At 48.7% G+C, this 22,535-nt stretch overlaps 1 protein-coding gene across 4 annotated transcripts in view; it reads left to right on the top strand.

Moving 5' to 3' along the window:
- LOC135913932 (vesicular glutamate transporter 3-like) overlaps positions 1–22,535 on the top strand; it is a 169,565-nt gene that overhangs the window by 64,151 nt on the left and 82,879 nt on the right. For 2 of the 4 annotated variants that reach the window (XM_065446643.1, XM_065446628.1), the window contains exon 1: positions 1,440–1,570. The exons of 1 other annotated variant lie outside the window; for it this stretch is intronic. The gene's annotated coding sequence lies outside the window, so the exon portion shown is untranslated. Of the gene's footprint in view, positions 1–1,439; positions 1,571–22,535 lie in introns of those variants that run through there. One more of the 4 variants, XM_070535834.1, reaches the window with a different exon arrangement.

Below are 22,535 nucleotides of genomic sequence, written 5' to 3'. Positions count from 1 at the left end.
CGGAAAGGTCGAGGGTCGCCAAACTATGTCACGTAAGACCTTATCTAGCCCTTTGTCATCGGTGACCTCTGATTGCAGTCTGCGCGGCGCATAAGTGTGCCTGTTGCTGCAAGGAGACTTTGTTTTCCCCACTTTTCGCTAAGGCAGAGAACAATAAATCTAGGAACCACGGAGAAGAGAATCAAGAAGGAAGGAAAGAAAGAACGGTAGATCTGGAGCAAGTAAAGAGGAATAAAGAAAGAACTCAGCAGCGAAACTTCATTCTGTAGTAGGGGTTTTCATTCTTGCTCTTCGACATCCCAATCTCTGTCGCGTTTACGAATGACTGCGCAACGCCGGAGCAGCAGTCCTTGAAGAAACGACAGGGGCATTCCCGCACGGGCGCACACGGAACAACGAGCGATCGGCCGAATGCAAATGCGAGCATGCATTCTCTCTATCTCTCTCCCTTTTGCTTCATCGGCCGTATTATTACAGCGCCAGAAAATACACGGGCAAAGAAGAGCACAGAACTACTGTTTCTAAGTCAGGAACGCCCCGTCATTCTAGCCCCCAATCTCATGATAGGAGCGCCTTTTTTTTTATTTCGATCTCATTCCATCCGTATCAGCTTTAACCCATTTATAGCACCGCCGCGCGCAGGTATATAACAGCCCGTACAACGTGAGCCACAGAAAGAAAAGGAAGACGGAAATGTAGGTGGGCAGGTTAGATCGGCCAAAAGAGATCCGGAGCGAGTGTGGTGCAACCTTCCCCGGCCCGCGCTATCGTCTCACTCGAATGAAAAACAAGAGGTAGGGAACAACGCGCGGGGAGAGGGATCCTTCCAGGTGACCTCTGAGGGAGTGCGGATGGGCAGGATGCCGAGGTAAAGGGCGTATCTCGGCAAGTATAGGCAGACCGCGGGGATGCCTCGAGGCAGAGTATCGCTATTCGGCACTGCTGTGAACGAGCGGTCCTCCGTCGTCACCAAAACGAGAGAGGGAAGTGGGGAGAACGCAAAAATAAACGGAAAGCGAGAGACGGCAAGGGAAATCGGAGAGGGTAAATAGGGATGAGGAAAGGGGGAACTGAGACGGGGAAGGTGCGGCCGAGGCGGGAGTGCGTTCCCCAGAGGGACGGCGGCCGACGAGAGGTGCCGGGGCACGGCGCGCGCGGAGGAGGAGGGAGAGAGAGAGAGTGTGTGTGTGTGTGGCAGGTCCGTCCGCGCAGCTGTTCGATCGAAGAACCTGCAGGCTCCCGCGGCGGCGGTGCTCTGCAGCGGCGCAGCCGGCGGACGCCGTAACGCGCACGCAACCGGCAGCAGTGGCGGCAGCGAGTGCACCAGCCTTCTCACTCACTTCTCCCCCTCCTCTCTGCCGCGGCGCCTGCGCATCCCGGAGGATGCTGGGATTCGGTCGCCATCTCTCCGAAGCGAGGCTGGCTCTCCTCCCGAGATCCCGCCCGCCCCCGCCACCTCGTCCGCGCGCTACGCGCCGGCACGCGTTCACCGCCGACCGTCGTGGCTGTCGCTGACGTTGCTGGCGTCCGGATCCCCGCTTGTCTCAGCTGCTTGCAAGCTCCCTGTCGGGTGAGTGGAACGGAAAGAAACACCTCTTTCTAGCGCGTCTCCGAGGGTCGACGGCGCTTTCGCTCCACGCTCGCGAGGGGTCTACGAGGATTCCGTCGTCGTCATCGCTGCGGCTGCGTTCTTGCACGAGCTCTGTAAGACGGCCGTTCTCTCCGCGGTCGACGGCAGCGGTGGCATTTTGCGTGCTGCAGGCGGCAGCCCTCAAAACGTGAATCGTTTCGCGCATGCTGTCCGTGCGATAGATGCTGCAACCATTCGTCTGCAGCTGGTTTCTGTAGCTACAGCTGACTTGATATGTAATTGGAACCGCCGATACACTTTCTCGAGGAATATGCTTTTTCTGTACGCGTGTGCTGGAAGTCGGACACCGTCTTGTGAGATCTCTGCGGGTGCTGTAGAGATAGACGGACGTTTCGCGCTTGTAATGCACTCTAAACCATGCCGATGATGAAGCGACGCCAGGCTGCTGCTTTTCATAGCCGATGTGGCCCCGTGCGGATAAAACGAAACTGCATGAGTCGTGCACCTTGGCAACAAACTCTTGCTTTGTACGGGTGTTTCGACTGCGAACATTTGGGCATTTGCGTAGCTCTGTCGTGACTCTTCTGGTCTCCGAGCGCGCAGAGGGGGGCGCACTCCGAGGCTTCGCTCCGAGCAGCGACCCCAGGGATGCCTGATACACGAAACCACACACGCCTCGTTCACTCGCCCCCATCGAAATCTATCAGCGTTGCATGAATAGGCCATAATCTATAGTCGTGTATTTGCTGTACGCGTTGCACGTACATATGTGCTGCCTTTTGTTGTGTACCTTCCGGGTGTTTTCTTTTGTTGTTGTTGCCATGATCAGCTGCAGACCATGCATTCCACGGGCGTCAACGCACTCAATTAACCTCGTATGCTACCGAACGGTCCACTGAAAGTCAATGTTCTCCACTTAAGAGCCCAGAAGTGCAGCAAGGCACACATCTACTTAAAGAAAGGGGGGGGGGACGTGCTGGCCTGGATTAGATGATTGATATCTCACAAGGTAACAGTGCACACATCACGGATCGATGCTGTGTTGCAGGCCACTGACACTAACCGTGGCGTCAAGTTCTAGAATTTTCGTCGGCAGAGCTTCAGAAAATACAATGAGCATTGAACTTTTACTTTCGGTGCCATACCGTTGGAATATTTTGATATATCTGACGTGTGAAATAAGAAAGTATTCGTATAGGCAATTTGTAGCACACGTGCGTGAGGTGTCGTCCCACCGGCCCTTGTTGCTGAATGTTATGCAACCTACGTAAAATGGGAGGGGTCAAGATTTTTGAAGTTAGTGTAATGAAGATAACAAGCTATACGCTTCTCGACAACGAACTACTACTGGCAGTACGCATCAGCAGATGTGTGATAAAAACAGGTTAAATACTTTTTAACCCAAGATTTGCTAACTGACTTTTAATTGATTAATTCACAGTGCTTCTTGTAATGGTAGGAATGGTGCCCGTCAGTGCTCGAACAATATCCACTTAGTAGGGATTGTAGGAATAGCGCCAGATTTAGTATATTCGTCCTCGAAGTCCATCACAACATGCGCTAGGCGTTCCCCTTAGGTTTGTCCTGCATTGCGCAAAAAAAGAAAGAAATCCTTACAAAAATGACAACTTAACGTCAGAGCATTTATGCACAAGTTTGGCAAGAGATATGTGGAAATTGTTGGTGCCAGTGCTCAATTCCTACTAATTGTATATACTTTAAAAACTTACCGGCTTCAATTCTGCAAATAGAACATACGCCATCAAATAAACTTCAGAAGAGCCATTCACCTTATCTTGGGCAGTTATGAAGCTAATCAAGAATTATCACATGGTTGCTGATACCAACCACCTCTAATAATGCGTTGCTGTAGAAACACGTGATTACTTTTATTACTCTGTCGAAATGAAAGGGGAAAAAGTTGGTCCCTCCCACTAGAAGCAGATTGTATTCAATTAGTCCCGGCTGAAAATGCAGTAATCGGAGGCTTGACTTTTCTCAGAGACTTCGATCTGTTGAGGTTAGAGATCCCTATACTAGCAATGTACAGGCGAACAGTCTCTTTATGTTTTCCGTAGAGCTGTTCCTGCTGCTTTTCGCGTTTGGCTTTTTAGTATTCATAATTTTTAGCCCTTGCACGTGCACATTCGCACGCACGCACGCAAACTCACTCACTCACTCACTCACTCACTCACTCACTCACTCACTCACTCACTCACTCACTCACTCACTCACTCACTCACTCACTCACTCACTCACTCACTCACTCACTCACTCACTCACTCACTCACTCACTCACTCACTCACTCACTCACTCACTCACTCACTCACTCACTCACTCACTCACTCACTCACTCACTCACTCACTCACTCACTCACTCCCCCGTGTAAGTATCCTTAACGCAGTGTTGCAGTGAATGAATAATGACCAAAAAATACTCCTTTTTGAAACGAAGGATGAGGAAGCGACCGGTGTTAGGATGCTTACGACTTATAATCTGGATTCGCCAGACAAGACAAAGCGGTCTCAGGAGGATAGAGGCTTTTGTTGATCAACACACACCGAACAATGGAAGCGTCAGTCTGGAGCCAGCGATTCGACGTGAGTACCTGTCTTCGTCAGGGCTCCAAGCTGAGCCATCTCCGCGTGCCCACTTTAGTTTATTCGGTATTTGCGCTTGCAAAGACTAAAACAAGAAATTGCAGCAGGAAGGCTACTGGTATTCTTTGACAGAGCGTTGCGCACGCAAAACGCGATTAGCTCCGACAAGAGAAAATAATATGGCGATGGAAATCTTGTGTGTACGAAACAATGTTATACCCCTGTCGCGCAGGCACAAGCAAGAAATGAAGATGTCCTTTTTACCAGCTTTCAATCTTCCGAACTGTGCTCTGTGACAGTTTGTCTTGGGGTCAATTTCCTGTAATATATTGTGGCGGTAATGTATTGAAAGAAAGGGCAGAGCCATTATCAAAAAGAACTTTAGGTAAACAATGAACAAGTGCACGGCAGCAACAAGGAAGGGGTTACTTGTGCAACTTGTATGGTGTCATCTCGTTCATGCGCTGTTTGTCCTGTTTTGACACCTGTCCTGTCACGGAATACATCTCTCTTCCACCATTTTACTTCTTTCGAGCTATATATATATATGCGCTGTGTAGGGGCTGTAATGGCATCGCATAGTCGCCGCTACGGTATACGCGTAAAGAGCAGCACAGGTAAAATTACACCACTTACAGCTTTGAACGCCGTGTGCGGGTGTGTGCGTGCGTGCGTGTGTGTGTGTGTGTGCGCGTGTGTGTGTGTGTGTGTGTGTGTGTGTGTGTGTGTGTGTGTTATTGCTTTGCACTTTTACTATTGAATAGGCTGAGAAGATTGAAGATAAAAGTCATGCGCTGTGAATGCCATGTTTTATGTAATTAGTTTTCGTACTGCCAATCTCAAAACTATGAGGAATAGAGAGAGAGAAAGCAAGGACGGGAAAGGCAGGGAGGTCAACCAGAAGACTAGCCAGTTTGCTACCCTACACTGGGGTAGAGGGAAAGGGGAATAGAAAGGGAAGAAAGGGAGAGAGTAAGCACTGAGTGCGTGCGGGAGGGACACTATACACAGGGACACTATAAACGGTCTCTTAAGCCGGTGCGCTTCAAGTATTGCACTAGTGCAATACTTTCTCAAGAACGTAAGAGCTGGTTTGAACAACTTTGACGATGGAACAGTATAACAATATACCTGGCATATACGGCATGCATTAACACATAGTGTACATTTACATAAATATGTGCGAAGCTGTACTGCGGACGACTACGGAGAAAATTCACTTCGAGTATCCATATATTTGCTACCGCACTAAAGTAAATGCCTATATAAAACCTGCGCATAAAATGTCGGCTCGTAGGTATCTTTAAAGAACACTGACCTAGCTCTTACAGTAATATCGCAATATATTCAACAAATTATTTTATTTAACCATTGGCTATGGGCAAATGGTCAGGCGCCCATTTTTGACCATTCCTCCAGAATGGGTGTATGCCACTGTCGCACAAGTGGCACGAAACCGTTAAATGTGGCGCAATATACGTCGTACTTTTCTGTGCGTACACCTAACGTCACTATTCTTCACTCGACAACTGTCATGCGTTGCCTTCGTCCTCGTGACATCAATGAGTAGACATGCGACATTGCGCATGAGTCTAATTTGGTGTTTTCATTTTGGAAAGCTTGTCAGCGTAACAAAAAAAATTGCCTGCGTGACATTTGTGATAGATAAACGTAAACGTTGCATGAGGTTGCAGGCTGCACAGGATGAAGGTAAGCGCAGATGTACGCATTGCCGTTTAGTCGCGTAATATTCATCATCGTCACCCTTCGCTTGACTGGAGCTTCGCTTCACGTGTATTCCAAGGTTTGCGCTGAATGCGCATAACATTTCTTTTTTTTTTAATCGGTGGGAATCGCGAAACATCCTGCCCATGCGGCAGAAATCCCGCAGACCATGGTCAAGGCGTCGTGAAGCTTCACTTCAAGGCGTAGGTCGACGCCTGGAGCACGGGGACCGTCGTAGGTACAGCTGTCATGCGCCAACATGATGTCATCGTAAGCAAAACGTCTCGTGCCTTCGGAGCGCTTGTCACACCCGTACGAAGGCTCGGATACAGCTGCACCGCAAGTGCCCCACGTTCGAAAACATTTCTCGTCAACACCGGCTGCGACTGCTGCTTTTCTTTGTTCAATTTGTCGGCCCTATTGTCCTTCCGAGCTATTCCTTCCACTATTGCTTTCACAAATTCTTCCCCTGTTCAAATGTAGGAATAAGCAGTGTTTAGTAAACTAGAGACCCATCTCTTATCACACCTCGTTCTTGTAAAATACTTGAACACATAATTTACAAACATATCATTGAATTTACGGAGTCTAATAATATTTTATCAAATGCTCAACGTGGTTTTTGACGCGTATTTAGCCCTACAAACCAGCTCAGTGAATTCACTCATGATATAATTCAAGCCCTCGATGCAAGAGAGCAAATTAACGCAATATTTATTGATTTTTCAAAGGCTTTTGACACTGTGTCACATTCCAAATAGTTGAAAAAGCACACTGTCTTTCTGAACAATCAAGTATTAGTTAACTCGATTTCGTATTTTTTATGCAATCGGTCTCAGTGCGTACTCTTTAGGTCTTGTTACGAACATCCCACCGGTGCCACCAGTGTTACGAACTTCCAACCGGTGCCACCAGTGTTACGACATCCAACCGGTGCCGCCAGTGTTACGAACTTTGCACCGCTGCACCACGATTACGGCTTTGTGGTCCCGTAGCGCTCGTCACCCGTTTCGTGACAGAGCGTTGGTAGCGAAGACTCCGAGCCTGGCGTCGATGAGAATAACAAAAGGGACTTTATACATTATATACAGGTTATCATACAGGACATGAACGGGTCGGCACTGGGGCCGAGTGCTCACAACAAACGCGACTGTTCTCGCACGACGACGTCCGGCGAAAACGCGTGACACATCTCACCCCAGTCGGGAGCGACACTCTCTCCCGGTGGGTTGGCGGATCCTGTTTTTCAGGCGGCGTGTCGCTGCTTTTATAATCCCCGAGGACCATTGTCACTCAAACGGCCCAATACAAAGTCAGCACACGACGGTCGTCCGAGGGGTCCAACCAGCGACCGCGCTGGCCACCCGGTTCAAAGTTCGCGCGCGCGGTGACCTCCAGGCAAAGGGAGGTGCGGCGCCGGGCTGTCTGGCACACGCGGACACGTCCAAACACGCTGCTCGCCGAGGCTTCTCCCGCACGACGGCGCAGCATCTTGACTTGTGAAGGGAGAATTATGGCGCTCGCAGGATAGATTCCGCATCTTGCAGATTCGGAATCCGGGCTTGTGGTAATGGCACAACAGCATCCCCGCCCTCAGATAAGGCGCCGGGAAGACGAGCTGCCTCCACGTGGCTCGGATGCCAGGCGCGCACGTTCGTCAGGCTCGTCCAAGTTCACGTCCAGTGTCGGGACGCCAGGTAACTTCACGTGCCCAGGTCCGACTCGCCAGGACAGGAGCTCTGCTCACCACGTCGTCGCCAAGGCACCTTGACCAGCTCCGCTCGGGTCGTTCCTAAGACCTTGCTTCTCGCCACTGGTCCCGCTTGGTCGTTCTGCAGCTTGCAAAACCGACCGGCAAAAGGCAACACCCAACACGAACAAGTGCCCTCTGTCTCCCGTCAAACACCAGACAAAGCCATAATTCAAATCAACCTAACTAAATCGCTATCCCCTTTTGCTCCCGCTGCAACAAGAGGCAGGTGTACGATCTAGCACACAAGGCTCAAACAATCAGTTTTCAAATTAACAACACACCAAAACAGAAACAATTATTAATCAGCAATAATAATTACAAATGGAATGGTCCCCTTGAAATCACTTGGACCGAAAACATACTTCTGAGGAAGCAAATGAGGTCATTCATTTTTCCCGGCGATATTTTCGCGGAATCCGAAGCTGCTTATATTTGCGACCCTGCTTATCCGTGTAGCGGCGGTACAATAAGCCAGATTCTTTGCCAAATGAAACCCTCTTTTTTTTCACTCCCCGTTTGACGCTCTTCCTCAGATCGGCTAATGAACAGCCTTCCTGTTGCTCGCGAATCAGACTTTCTCTTTCAACTGCAGCCTGCTCCTGCCGGCTGGCGGAAACCGGAGCGAGTGTGGAGCCCGCGTCGCCTAATTGCGGCGTCGAGTCTATATCGCGGCTAGCACTGCACGCGTCACTCCCACTCACTTCCAGGACCCGCTCGTCTAGGCCAGCCTCCGAGCTCTGCCTCTCCCGTGACTGCTCACCACTCAAGTTACCTTGATCAGTCCGTGTGCCGCACCGCCTTTCGCTCACCGACGCTAAGTCAAGTTCCCTCGACAGCGGGCGCGCTTTGGATCGCGTGGGGGCCATGTACGCCACGTCGGCAAAGAATGATTTGCCCTGATCCCTCAGCAGCTGCTCCGAGCTATTTGAGAAGAGGTAGGAAAATTGCTCCGGGAGGGCGGCTGACACAGCGGCTTCGGTGTTAAGTTTCCCAAACTCTCCTTCAATGATAACCGTTGCGATCGGTAAACAGACACTCTCCTTCTCGGCCACTTGCCGTATCCTAACGCACTCTCCCGTAAAATCACTCGAGGAGACGAAAGACGGGTGAACAACGTCCATAGTTGCTGCAGAGTCCCGCAGTGCTCGGCACTTCTTGCCGTTTACCTTAATTTCCTGCACATAGGGCTCCAATAGACGTATGTTCTTGTGAGTTTCCTGTATCGTTGCAAAAGCAATTCTCTCTGGGCAGCTTGCAGCGATGTGCCCTTGCTTTTTGCAATTGTAGCAGGTTAACGGTTTCCGTTTTTCAAAAGAACGCGTCATTTCGTTTCGCTGTTTCGGACCATCGTCATCATTCTGAGATGCATTCTGTCCTTCCCTTACAGTTTCTTTGGTAAGGGATTCGTCGTCCCGAAACTCGCGACGCGTGATTTGCTTCCGTTCGTCGGACTTCCCGGAAAACCAATCTCTCCTATCAGCTTTTTCTACGCGCACTGCCTTGTTGTGCAAGCTGCGGCGGGTGTAATACTCTTCCGCTAACTCTGCTGCCTTGTTTAGCTTAACCTCTTTTAGCCTATCTTGCAGCCAGAGCCGGACATCCTCATCAATGCAACGGTAGAACTGCTCCAACGCGATGCATTCGACAATTTTGTCGCGGTCGTCGAAAACCTCTTCGCCCTTCAGCCATTCCACCAGGTCGGCTTTTAGACGAAACGCGAAGTCAACATTCGACTCCTTACCCTTTTTTGCATACCGGAACCTCTGCCGGAAAGCTTCGGGCGACAATTTGTACTTCCGCAGTAGCGCTTCCTTCACATCACTGTAGCTCTCAAACGCCTCTTTCGATAAGCAAGTTATTACGTCTGATGCCTCCCCAGGAAGCAAGGCTAACAGATTCTGTGCCCAAAGGGATCGCTCAATGCTATTCCGTTCGCAGACGTGCTCAAATTTCACGAGGTATTTGGCCATATCCTCTCCGACGACAAAGGGTGGAAGTTGATCGCGTATTCTTGGAACATTAGAAGTGAGACTAGGCGCCGGCGAATTATTTCGGATCTCCAACTCTTTCATTTTAAGCTCGTGCTCACGTCGCTCCCTCTCTCTCCTTTCCTCCTTTTCCTCTTCGCGACGTTGCTGTTCTCTCCTTTCCTCCTTTTCCCGTCGTTCATTGATACCCGCCCAGGCCTCAGCGGCTTCCTCAGCCGTTACGTCCCCGGTCCTCATGACCTCAAGGATCGCATTCTTTCTTTTGGTTGAGCCCAACTCAATGCCCAACTCCTCACAAATTTCGAGAAGTTCCTTCACCTTGTACTTCTCCATCGTTCACACTGTCCTCCTGCTGTTTACCCTTTTTGAATATACCTGCCGTACGCTACTATAACACTACTAGTAAGACATATGCAAGTATTTCACACACTGCCCTGTTTACCCCCTCAGCATCCCCTGGTTTTCAAAACACTCTCACTAGGCTTGAAACACACAAGGTTATCACAATGCAACACCAAATCCTTCCCTAAGCTACTATAACCTGTGTCAGAGAAAGTCTGGTGTTTGAGGTAAACTTCAGGCACTCACCGCGCCGAGGTAGCTGATGCCGGTCAATCCCACCGCTGCCACCAGTGTTACGAACATCCCACCGGTGCCACCAGTGTTACGAACTTCCAACCGGTGCCACCAGTGTTACGACATCCAACCGGTGCCGCCAGTGTTACGAACTTTGCACCGCTGCACCACGATTACGGCTTTGTGGTCCCGTAGCGCTCGTCACCCGTTTCGTGACAGAGCGTTGGTAGCGAAGACTCCGAGCCTGGCGTCGATGAGAATAACAAAAGGGACTTTATACATTATATACAGGTTATCATACAGGACATGAACGGGTCGGCACTGGGGCCGAGTGCTCACAACAAACGCGACTGTTCTCGCACGACGACGTCCGGCGAAAACGCGTGACACATCTCACCCCAGTCGGGAGCGACACTCTCTCCCGGTGGGTTGGCGGATCCTGTTTTTCAGGCGGCGTGTCGCTGCTTTTATAATCCCCGAGGACCATTGTCACTCAAACGGCCCAATACAAAGTCAGCACACGACGGTCGTCCGAGGGGTCCAACCAGCGACCGCGCTGGCCACCCGGTTCAAAGTTCGCGCGCGCGGTGACCTCCAGGCAAAGGGAGGTGCGGCGCCGGGCTGTCTGGCACACGCGGACACGTCCAAACACGCTGCTCGCCGAGGCTTCTCCCGCACGACGGCGCAGCATCTTGACTTGTGAAGGGAGAATTATGGCGCTCGCAGGATAGATTCCGCATCTTGCAGATTCGGAATCCGGGCTTGTGGTAATGGCACAACAGTCTTCTCAATTCTCCACCTACAGTGTAACGTCTGGTGGCCCTCAAGGTTCAATATTAGGTCCGCTACTGTTTTTGAATGTCACAAATAATCTATCGAGTAATATTCCTGTTAAAATCCGCATGTACGCTGATGACTGTGTTTTGTACCATATGATCAAAGCTCCTCATGATCACATTTTCTTTAATGGTTCATTTGCATCATTTCAATCATTGTGTAATACTTGGCAGATGCAAATTAGCTTCCGGAAAACTGCATCTATGTCATTTACCAAACGTTCTTTCCCTTGTCCGTTTACCTGTTCGTATAATGGCAGCCCTCTAGAATATGTTGCACAGCATAAATATCTAGGTCTTTTATTCGCTCAGGATTTATCTTGGTTGCATCATATCGAACTCATGTGCAACCGTGAGCTTAGAAGGTTAGGCTGCTTGCAACGCACATTACATTCAGCCCCGCTTTGCACACGAGTCCTCACTTATGGAACACTGGTTCGCCCAATACTGCAGTATGGCTCTGTCGTATGGAAGCCGCACAAAATATCTGATATCAACAAAATTGAATCTGTCCAGAAGAAAGCTGTACCCTTCATTTATCGCCGCTTTGACAGGTATTTTTCACTCAGTTCCCATCTTCTTGTAGTCTTCAACTTACCAGCCTCTCTTCTCGTCGTCACATTGAATCTTTGAAGTTTTTTTATACTCTACTTAACTCCCCACGATTTTCCCTACTTAGCAAATACGTCGCACCCGCTAGACTCCCAACCGCCAGACATCACCATGGGTTGAATATGTCCACTTTTCACCATCACACTGATGCGTTTAAATAGAGTGGTGGTGAATTGTAGCAACAGGCGGGTTTAGCCTGGCGAACAAGGCCGGCAATTGCTCCGCCCGAGCGTCTCGCACAATACCGCTGAAAAGTTTCACCATGTGTCCATCAAACCAGTCTCTCTTAAGAATTCGAGGAGGAGACGTGAAGTTTCTTTGCGGGCTATAACTGATACCTCGGTAAATATAGGGAGGGAGGGAGGGAAGAGAAAAGTAGAAGGCAGGGAGGTTAAACAGAATAACGTCCGGTTGGCTACCATACACCGGGGGAATGGGAAAGGGGAAACAAAGATCACAGGGAGAGAGAGGAGGGAAGGAAAGAAGGAAATTGCGGTGAGTTCGCTGACGCGTGTGGTCTTACAGAAATTGCATTAAAAGTCACAGATGGTTGCACAAACCCGTCGTCCTTAAGAAACACAAAAGCGCCTTCACCGCTTTATGGGCCGACGGGCGATGGGGGCGGTGTTCCAGCAGCACTTGCACAGAAAGTGGCCGATTGTCCAGTTTTTGAAAAGCTTTGACAAGTTCTTGTCTCTCTGGGGCATATCTTGGACAGTGGCACAGCAGGTGGTCGATGTTTTCTTCGGTGTCACAGACCTCGCATGCTGCGCTGTCAGTCATTCCAATTAATGTAGAGTATGCCTTTGTGAAGGCCACTCCTAACCAAAGGCGGCACAGAAGCGCAGCTTCACGTCGAAATATAAGGTGTTGCAGGCGCGCATGCGGAAGGTCCTTGTTTTGCAGATTTTTCAGGAGAGTGTCTCTTTCATCTTGGAATTGCTGGCAGGACCACAAAAAGTGCTCAGTGTCTCCTGTCTCGTTGCATGCCGTACAGTTCGGAGCATTGATTCGTCCCGTTTTAAATAACCAGGCCGGTGTATTAGCAGATCCTGTCCTTTTTCGATATAGAAGTGTGGCTTCCTCTCGGTGCAATCTCTTGGTTACGCAGGGCATAACCAAGAGATTGCACCGAGAGGAAGAGTCTTTTTGTCCGTTCTATAGAATTGTGGAATGCTCTGCCTGGTGACGCAAGACCGTTACCACTCGACGAATTTCTCTTGTATATTAGTAATCATTGATGTTCAGTAGTCTTTTTATGCTTTTCCACGTATTTTATTTACCCACTCCTGCGATAGCCCTTCGAGGCTGCAGTATATTGAAATAAATAAATAAATAAATAAATAAATAAATAAATAAATAAATAAATAAATAAATAAATAAATATTTTTTTCATTAATAAGTTTCTCATTGAGTTTGGTTCAAAGGGAGATGTTTGCAATGGCTTGCGGAAATGGTGGGGGCATCACTAATTATTTATTGCACGAGGAACCGAAAGAAAAGATAGACCTACACCTGTTGGAATTGAGATGTCTCAAATAGGGACCTTATGCAGGTTTCTTTTTCCGGGAGACATTTGCGACGACAATGATGGCCACGTTATTGGTGGCACCACGGCTCAAAGACATAACGGGTGTTTCTGTGAAGACTTACGTAATTTTCAAAAGTCATGTAATTGTTGAGAGAGAGAGAGAGAGAGAGAGAGAGAGAGAGAAAACAAGGGCAGGAAAGGCAGGGAGGTCAACCAAAACAGCATCCGGTTTGCTACCCTACACTGAGAACCTCTTTAAAAGCCTGTAGTCCGCCTGTGGAAGTGCAAAAAAAGCACGGGAAGCACTCTTTTTTCCATAAATTACCATTTTTCAAACGCAAGCAACATCGATAACCACGTAAAAGAAAATGAAAATTTTATCGAATAGTGTTTGTGTATGCTTTTCAAAAGCGACTTCTTGTTGGTTTGTTCCATATTGTTTGTGCAATTTTCATGCTTTCAGCGGACACTGTAAATGTATTCATTGCAGTCGCATCGCTGTAACCTCTTTCGAATTATACTTAGCCCACGTATTCCATCAGTGTCACTGGCTGACTGATGATGACCATATCATGAAGCCTGTGTGACAATGCTGGCGCGACGACGACGACGGTATGAGGAGAGTCAGATGACAAAGTTGGAGTAACGACGATGGCGCGAGTACAACGGCATGACAACGACGCTATGACAGCGGATGAAACACAGCGACTGTGTGACGACGACGCAATGACGGAGGTGGCCCGATAACGGCGGCATAATAACAAATTGAATGGCGGCAGCTTAATTACGATAGACTGACGAAAACAGATTGGTGCCGATGGAACGACGAAGGCACGTCGACAATGGGACGACAACGACTGTCTGAGGGCGATGATGGCGTGCCAGCCAGAACATCACGATACTCGGATGAGAAAACTGAGATGACGGCGCCGCAATAACCACGACGCCATCACGACCACGAGCGCGTACATACCTGGAGGCTGAAGCTTTATTTACAAGTTGGGCCACCGGGTCGTCATAAGAGATGCATGGATGGATGGATGGTCAAAACGGCTCAAGTCGGCAAAGAATTTTAATCCCATTAAAAACCCGCGGAGGTGGCTATGGCGTTCTGCTGCTGAGCGCGAGGTCGTGGGTGCGGTTCCTGGCAGTGGTGGCCCCATTTTAATGGGAGAGAAATGCAAAAGCGTTCGTTTACTTAGATTTAGGTGCACGTGAAAGAACCTCAGGGGGCCAAATTTGATACCGAGCCCGTGCACTACGGGGTCTCTCAAAACCCGAGTGTTGCTTTGGGACGTTGCACCTCCGTCAATCAATGAATCAATCGATAATCCACTGCGGGACGCCTCCAAAAGTAATAAAAGCCGCCTAAATTCGCTCGGAATACGCGATGGCTGGATATATATATATATATATATATATATATATATATATATATATATATATATATATATATATATATATATATATATATATATATATATATATATATATATATATAGTTTAGACGGCACTGCAGCCTAACTGCGGCTATCACAGGTGTGGGGAAAACGTCACGTATTTGTGCAGACGACAAACAGAATATTGAACAGTGGGCATGATCGAACATCTCATGGCAACTTGTTTCTAGTTAAGCAACACAAAAACTTAAAAGCTGCAGAAACTCGGGATGCTCGTTCGAAATTCTAGGTTGGAACGTAAAGAAGCTTTAAGCTACGAGAGCTACAGGTACATGAAGGATCAGCGAACTTAGTATAGAGAAGTCGGGCGTGCCTATAGTGGTCGTTATCGACCTAAATACTCCGCGGCTCGCGTTGAGTAGAGCTCTAGGCTGATTCAGAGGGGGCCCAACGGCAGTCGCCGTGCACCGCAAGCATTCTTTGGCATTCTATTGAACTTTCTGTTGACTACAACTGACTTACCTTCGTATTCAGAAATACAGCTTAACTTGAGGCCCAGGCTTGACTTGATCTAAATGACGCCTGCCGTAAACGCGCCCAAGACGCTCATTTGCGTTTCCATCGGCGCGTTCAAGACGGGCGTAGTTTAGATCAAGTCCAGAGTGGGCTTCAAGTTAAGATGCATTTCTGAATTTCGTGAGTTTATTCCCACGAATGATTTACTAGACGTTAGCACAAATGCCTGCCCATGGAATTTGGCCGCTGGTACAAGATACCATCAGTGAAGCAACCGAGGCGTTACGCGTATTATGTCGGTAACGACTGTCGGAAAGGAATGTTGCATGTGAACACCCAAAAATATAAGAACCCTTGCTAAGGCCGTGTCGGGCAGGCAAGAAATGAAGTGCGATAATGACGCCCGTGACTATCTAAAGACAACTCTTGAAAACGTGTTATGACGTAACGTGGATTTAAAATATTATGTTTTATACGGATAGACTTAATTATGATCTATATTAACGGTGGGGCGAGAAATTCTCGTTGAAATCGATTACAATCAGGCGAAATTAACGCGACACTCTGCAGTCATATTGGCATAAAAAGATTTTAGCACTCACGTGACCACCCATCGGTGTGCATTAACTAGCTTCTTTACCTGCACCGTACTTGTTGCTTACCAAAGGAGTTTCGTATGTATTTTCTTTTTTGTCCGCGCTCTTTTCAACGTTTCCCACTATGGAGAGAAGAATCGCGCACGAAATTGGTGCTGTATTCGCTCCTGCAGGCATAAGTACTTTTGTATGCTTGCGAGTTAATGAATTCCCCCGGTATCCCGCGTTCTCTGTGAACTACAAAAATGTCAATTCGTTCTGATTTGAAAGTGTGTCGGCACCGCTAGAACAAACGCATTGTAACACATAAAAGCGTCGTTTCTTTTTCGAAGACAAGGCTTGGCTAGATCGAATAGACCTTTTTAGCAAGAGCGCGTGGAAGTAAACAAACACTTCTGAGCACACGATCCACATGACGATCGCCCTGAGGAGTTACAGAGAAGCTTAAACGTAGGGGACACAATTGGCTTCTCTCCAATGCCAACGGGAAATCGTCATCGTGTTCACTTATCAATTTTTCTTTTCTTTCTTTTTTGCACCGCACTACCTAGACGCGAATGATACTACGGATAGAAAAATTCTTGGTTAGAGGAATCTTCTATGTTTCACCACGAAAACGTTGCGGAATACCTACTGCGGCCATTAACGTTCTCATTGCACTTAACAAATATGTGACTTAAGAGTCACGTGCATGTCCCTTGGCAGTTGATGAAAATGGGAGATGAAATCACACAAAAACATTTTGAGGTCCTCTCCTCTCCTCTCCCTCCGTCCCCCCCCCCCCCCCTACGCTATTTACAACAAGGCGTAAATGAGCTGCTCGCATGAGCACTCAACGCAGCAAGCCTTAGTGGGACAAATGTTTACGCCGTTCGTAAAGGTAAACGATGTCGAAAACGCCCGTTATCGAGCCCTCTAAAACGATCCTCATCCTAAGGGAAAGAAAGACGGGCAAAAATACAGAGAGTGAGACGGCGCACCACACTCTGATTCGACAGAAATCGTTTTTCGCCAGGAATGTTTCGAAACAATGTCGCTGCAGGGAGCTAGGTTGCTCGCCAGAATAACACTCGCGCCCCCCTCGGAATGCGAATCAGAGCGAAGAACGATTTCGCACGTCATCGCTCTCCGAGTGCAACGTCGTGTCGTGCGCCCGTGTGCGTGTACGCGCGAGAATTCGTAGCCGTATCATTTATGCACGCACCCCGCTCTCTCTTTCTCTCTCTCCCTCTCTTGGATGAGAGAAGAGGCATCGGTCCAGGGGGAGGCAGTTTGCACTCAGTGGCTCCTCCGTCGTCGACGAACGATGCGAGGCACGATACGGTTTCGTGGGAACAGCGACGGGCAGCGGATGTGCGGTGGCACTGTCCGCCGCGGTGCGACGCGCGAGGAAATTGGTGCAATGAAGGACCGCGCGCGCGGTGGCTGCTGCGGCGCTCGAGGAAAGAAACCCTGTTCGATGTCGCGGTGGCAGTGGAACTCGGCGCTGGCCGGTTGGGTGGGGCGGGAATGCGCCGTAATCGAGAGACACTGGCGCTCGCAGTAAATGACTCGGCGCTGCGCGAAATGATTTTTTTCGCGGCCGCGTACGGGGGGAGAACGTCGTAGAATTGAAACGGGGCGCGTATTTTTACGACTCTCCCCCCCTTTTTTTTTTGTGGGCATCGCGGAAACGAGCGTGTAGTAGAATTCTTAAAGTCGTTGCGTGGCTTGTCGTGAAATTACTTTGGTAGTTTTGCATACAAGACAAGTGAGGTCGCGGAAAGATGTAGAATTGAGTATCTTTTTGTTAAATTGGGCCTACAAGGGGAACAAGCGGAAGCAAATTTTTGACAACGGGACTTGTTTTTTTCCAGCGCAACAGCTGCTTTCCTACGTAAGGCTTGTAACGCTCCCTGGTACTAAAGACGGGGAGCGTAATCGAGAAGAAAGGAGTAAACTGAAGGCAGGACAAGGAAAGCGGGAATATTGACACGAAGAGACCAGTCGTGATTGCTAGAAGGGTGAGAGGTAAAAGTTGAGAAGGGGAGGGGGGGTTGCTGGCAAGGTGGGCGCGGATGATTGCACTTGATTGTTTAGTAGCGGCGCGGCACAGGCAGCTCTTAAAGCTACACGAGAGAGAAACAGCGAATAAGTTTAGCCTGGTTATTTTTAAAATTTATTTTACTTACAATACTGCCACTGTCATATGGAGACCATAGCAGCTGGGCATATATGATTACACATACAATGCATGTTTTATACACCGAATGGTAAAAGCGTCTAAACATGTAAATGAAAATACATCCAACAGGTTCAGTGCGCAATATTATAACAATAATACCTTGAATAAGAAGAGCGAGCCACATAAATAGTGCACTGCAGGTTACATGTACGTAAAGATTATTACAACGTTATGTATTCTTTAAAAAAAATTTTTGTCCAGTTCACCCTCCTTATACATATGTAGCATGTCAGCGGTGTATATATGCCGGCAGAAATCTGTTTTCTTATAATAGTCTTCTCTGTTTCTTTCTATGAGAACTCTATTTTCGTTAATTTCACTATGAAAAGTTGGTTATTAGAACAGCAAAATGAAAAAGTTCTATGTCGGGAATGTCACGGCAAAACCACGGCGCCGGTACATCAGTAAGACGTCACGAATTTCAGATATATCTATATTTTTTCGCATTTCAGCTGCTTTGGCTCAGTAAATGTCCGCGAATCTAGCCTATTTCAGCCTGTTGTGTCTCTGCTGGTATTAATGTAGTCCATCTTTACCGATACAAAACATTCACTGTGCCTTCGAATAGACGCCGTGAAAATACATGACATCGTACGAGACCTTAAAGGCGGCGTTGCCACACGACTTTATTATCGAGCCTTCTCTAGCCTGTCCTCACGGTAAGGATAGCTTTTTTTTTGCACTTTAGAACTGTAATTTACTAATACACGTCAACTTGCGTTTCTCTTTAACGTCCCTTTAAACCTTCCGATTATTTCAAACAAAAAAGCAAGAAAGTAGTGCGGAGAGGACGCAGGAGAGGGTGAAAGAGAGGGGAACCGGTACGTTAGTTGTAAGCTGGAGTTACACTTAAATCACCTAATGTGCGAAGGCCTGGTAGTGCTTGAGGTGAACGATATCACTCGGTTCGATATGACTGGAGTATAGTAGCTAAAAGCTGAATCTTGACGGGTGGATTGCTCCGCCATAGAGGCTGTAGCAGCGGGTGAACGACTGCCAACGTTGGACACGTGCGGATACCACTTCTCATGAGTGCTGGATCCCCCCCCTCCTAAGCGAGGCGCAAAAGCAGCGCACCGCCTAACAGTGTCGCCACTGATATTTCATTCGTCGCCATGTCGCCACCTAACATTTCGCAAGCAACTGCATACACCATAGTTTCTCGTACTGAACACGTGCACGCGCATAGGGGGCCGGAGACAAAAAAAAAGAATTGCCACACGTGGTGTGTACTGCACTCAATACGTGTGCCTTAAACTCCGTGTCAACTACACCCAAGCGCTTCACCAAAATGCCCGACGTTTCACGCGACACACGACGGCACATTGCGTGTTTTTCTTTTTTTTTACGAAGTACTTACCACTTACGCAAGAGCAACAGGTCTCCGGTGGAGAACGAAATGCGCCCCCATTCACTGGGCGTCAGATAACTCCTGCAGGAGCACTTGCGCAACCGCCACTTACGCGTCGTGTGTGCTGTAATGTTTGCGGGCCTTAGCCGGCACGTGAGCTCGCTTACAGCGAACGACACGGGCCAACGTCCTACAGTTAAACATTGCTCTGGGAGTGATGATGCTCTGGGAGTGTAGAAACGCTCATCTCGACTCTACTTCGGACAAGTTGGAGACGTCCCTCAGAAGCTCCCTATACTCGCCAAATTGCAACGGGCAGTACAGCAGGCCCGCGAAGCGGCCTATCTGCTCATTGCTACTGGCTCATTGCTGCTAACCGCTAAGCGCGTCCTGCAGGACCACATGAATGTTTTACAGTCCAGTCCAGCACGTGTTCACTATGTGTACACTATGCTATTTGCTTCCACGCTACCGTTCTGCTCCGTCTGCGCGTATTTCGGGGGTTTCTTAAGTTTTCTTTGAAACACGACACAGCCGGCAGAGCTGGTCGTCCGATAATCAACATGGCAGCATACGCGTCTACAAGCAAAAAACAAAAAAAGGTGGCGTTTTTTCTACGAACTTTGCTGAAAGTGAAGGTGGCTCTTTGTAATTGAAAGATACACGATGGAAACGCACGTTCCACTATATCGCTGGCAGATGGCGCCACCGTTTCGTTTAAGGAAAATTGACACTAGATTTGAGTGGCGTCGACGCAGACGCTCAAGTTTCCCGCAGACGAAAGGGGCAAGTAATGCTTGCAAAAATGATGTAAATGAGAACTAATTCTAAAATGCTTTGCTACCACAGTGCGAGATTTGAGCGCAAATCAGCCACTGGTTTACCGGGAAGTGTCGCATACGCCCTAGCGCTTCCACTTCAAACGAAGACTCAGTATGTGCGTATTGCTTTGGTACACAGTGATGATCTGACGCGCTAGTTCTTTCACAATAGATCCTGAAATTTGGGGAACAGAATCTTGGAAACGCCTCGGTAGAAATGGGCACTACTTTGTATATTCTACTAGAACCAGTGTCTAAGGTCGTCCATTTGTACAGATAAGAAACCTTAATATAGTATTAAAGCCGATATAACAACAGTTGCTTTGTACTCAATCAGCAATTACGCTTAACGCAGATTCGTATTAATGAAACGTTACACAGCCTACTTTTATGCAAAACTAAACGTCCCTCGAACGCTTGGATACTAACGTCGTGTTTACGTTGCGCCTGGACGACTCTGTAAGTTCATCCCCATCAACATACCTCTCTTCGTTGTCGCTGGATCATGATGTCATGCCAGTCGATCGGGTTCCAAATTATTGGTGTCGCTCGGAGTGCAGGCGTTCATGAAGCAGGAAAAGCTTTTGTAAGTTAATTTCTTAATTTACTTTTAGGAAGCGTGTATCCGCACTTCATGGGCGCCGGGGTTTCTGTAAACACCGTCACACGCGGGCCAACTACCGAGTTCAGCAAGTTGGGCATTTTTCACCCTATCTTCAGCAACGCTCGACGGCGGTAGCGACATGCAGACGCTCGGTACGGGCGCGTGCAGGTGTTGACACTCATCGGCCTCGCGGCATGCTTACGGCGTCGTGAACGACCTCGTTTATTTATAGCCCATCCTCATTGCCTTTTCTTTTTCTTTTTTTCTACCAGCGGTACACAATCCGGGTCCCTCATTTAGCGGGGCCTGCATACGCATTGTACGCATCCGCAAAGTCGCTCGCAAACAGGTCGCAGTGGCGTCGTTATTTAAGCCACTCATGAGGGCCGCATTGACGCGAGCGCCCTCGGTGATGCGCCAATCCCTGTTCTCCAACAGGGTGAATAAATATCGCATAGTAACGATGTACACTATGCGAGTCAATGTGAGGTCCTTCCTATAGAAACGCTTGCGAACCGGAAGAACGCGACATTTTTCACTTAGGTAAGTAAACGTTTGTTCAATAACTACAACGCCTTTTTTCCGCCTCTCTCGAAGCCACAGGACCCTTGGAGTGGTGCTAATGATAAATCAGTATCTCAAGACGTCCGTGCCTATACTATCCCAAAAGATTTACTTCCTCTTTCAGGGTGTTATCGAAACTTAAGAAACTTGCGAAACCGCATTGCTCGACGTGGTCGGCGTCGATGCGAACTAGCTCTTAAGACGCGCGTGGTGTCTCGCATGAGATTTGTGGCGCCTCGAGGTCCAGGTGTCCCGTTCGGTGGTAGTGGCTGTGTCACGTTTGTGCGCCCCCCGGGCTCACGGTTGCATGGACCGTTCGTCACGAAATTGCGCTGCGCGTCTTTCGCCTACACAGACGCGCCGTTTCGTCCTGCCGGCTAAACCACAGCTTCGCCCACGAACCAACTCCCAGAGTGCGCGCGGTCTGCGTGTGATCTCGGAACGAACGGTCGGAAGAATATCTAACCTCCGTGGAATAAAGTCGTAATCGCCGTCATCGTCATCGCCGTCACGCTGTCACATCCTGCTGCCGTCGTTCGGCCGTCGCTGCGCCGTCGTTGTCACATTGCCCATGGTTCCGTTGTCGTCGTCAGTGGCGTAGCAACAGGGGGGGGGGGGGGGGGGCGTGGGCCCCGGGTGCAAGGGGCCAGTGGGGGGGTGGGGTGTCATATACGTCTGAAGACACCCGGAACTTGTTGGTATCCTCGCCTTCCTCGGCTACAGTCGGAGGGGGGGGGGGCTGCAGAATACCTATGGGCCCCGGATGCCAGACGACCTAGCTAAGCCACTGGTTGTCGTGCCGGCTTTCCCGTGCTGCCGCTTTCGTCACATCGTTCAACTTCTCCCTCGTTCCCATTCGAGCATCGTCACATTATCTTCTTCGTGCCCCTGTCTTCGTCAGGCTATCAAGCCCTCTAAGACACAAAACATGCCTGCAATAATTTGAGCCGCGATCATCAAACACCGTTAACAATGTCAGAAATATTGCTTGTGGGTGCATTTTTTCCCTGCGATCCCTGTAAGCGGTTCGTTTACTTTGACAGCCATTTTCTATGGCTTATGCAACAATTTTTGGTTATGAGAACACAGCTTACGGCCACTGTGATCTCACGTTAGCAAAAGTTGTTAATTTTTGTAGATAAGCGATTTCATGAAATTGCTGTGTTATTGTGCACATTGCCTCTGGTGCATGATCAGTTGTACCTAACTTTCATGTACATATATGATTTCAGCACCGTGTGTGTT

Source organism: Dermacentor albipictus, chromosome 3 (assembly GCF_038994185.2).
Source record: "Dermacentor albipictus isolate Rhodes 1998 colony chromosome 3, USDA_Dalb.pri_finalv2, whole genome shotgun sequence".
Classification (NCBI taxonomy): Eukaryota; Metazoa; Arthropoda; class Arachnida; order Ixodida; family Ixodidae; genus Dermacentor; species Dermacentor albipictus.
Note: the sequence above shows the minus strand (reverse complement) of the source record. Positions and strands in the feature narration are given on the sequence as shown.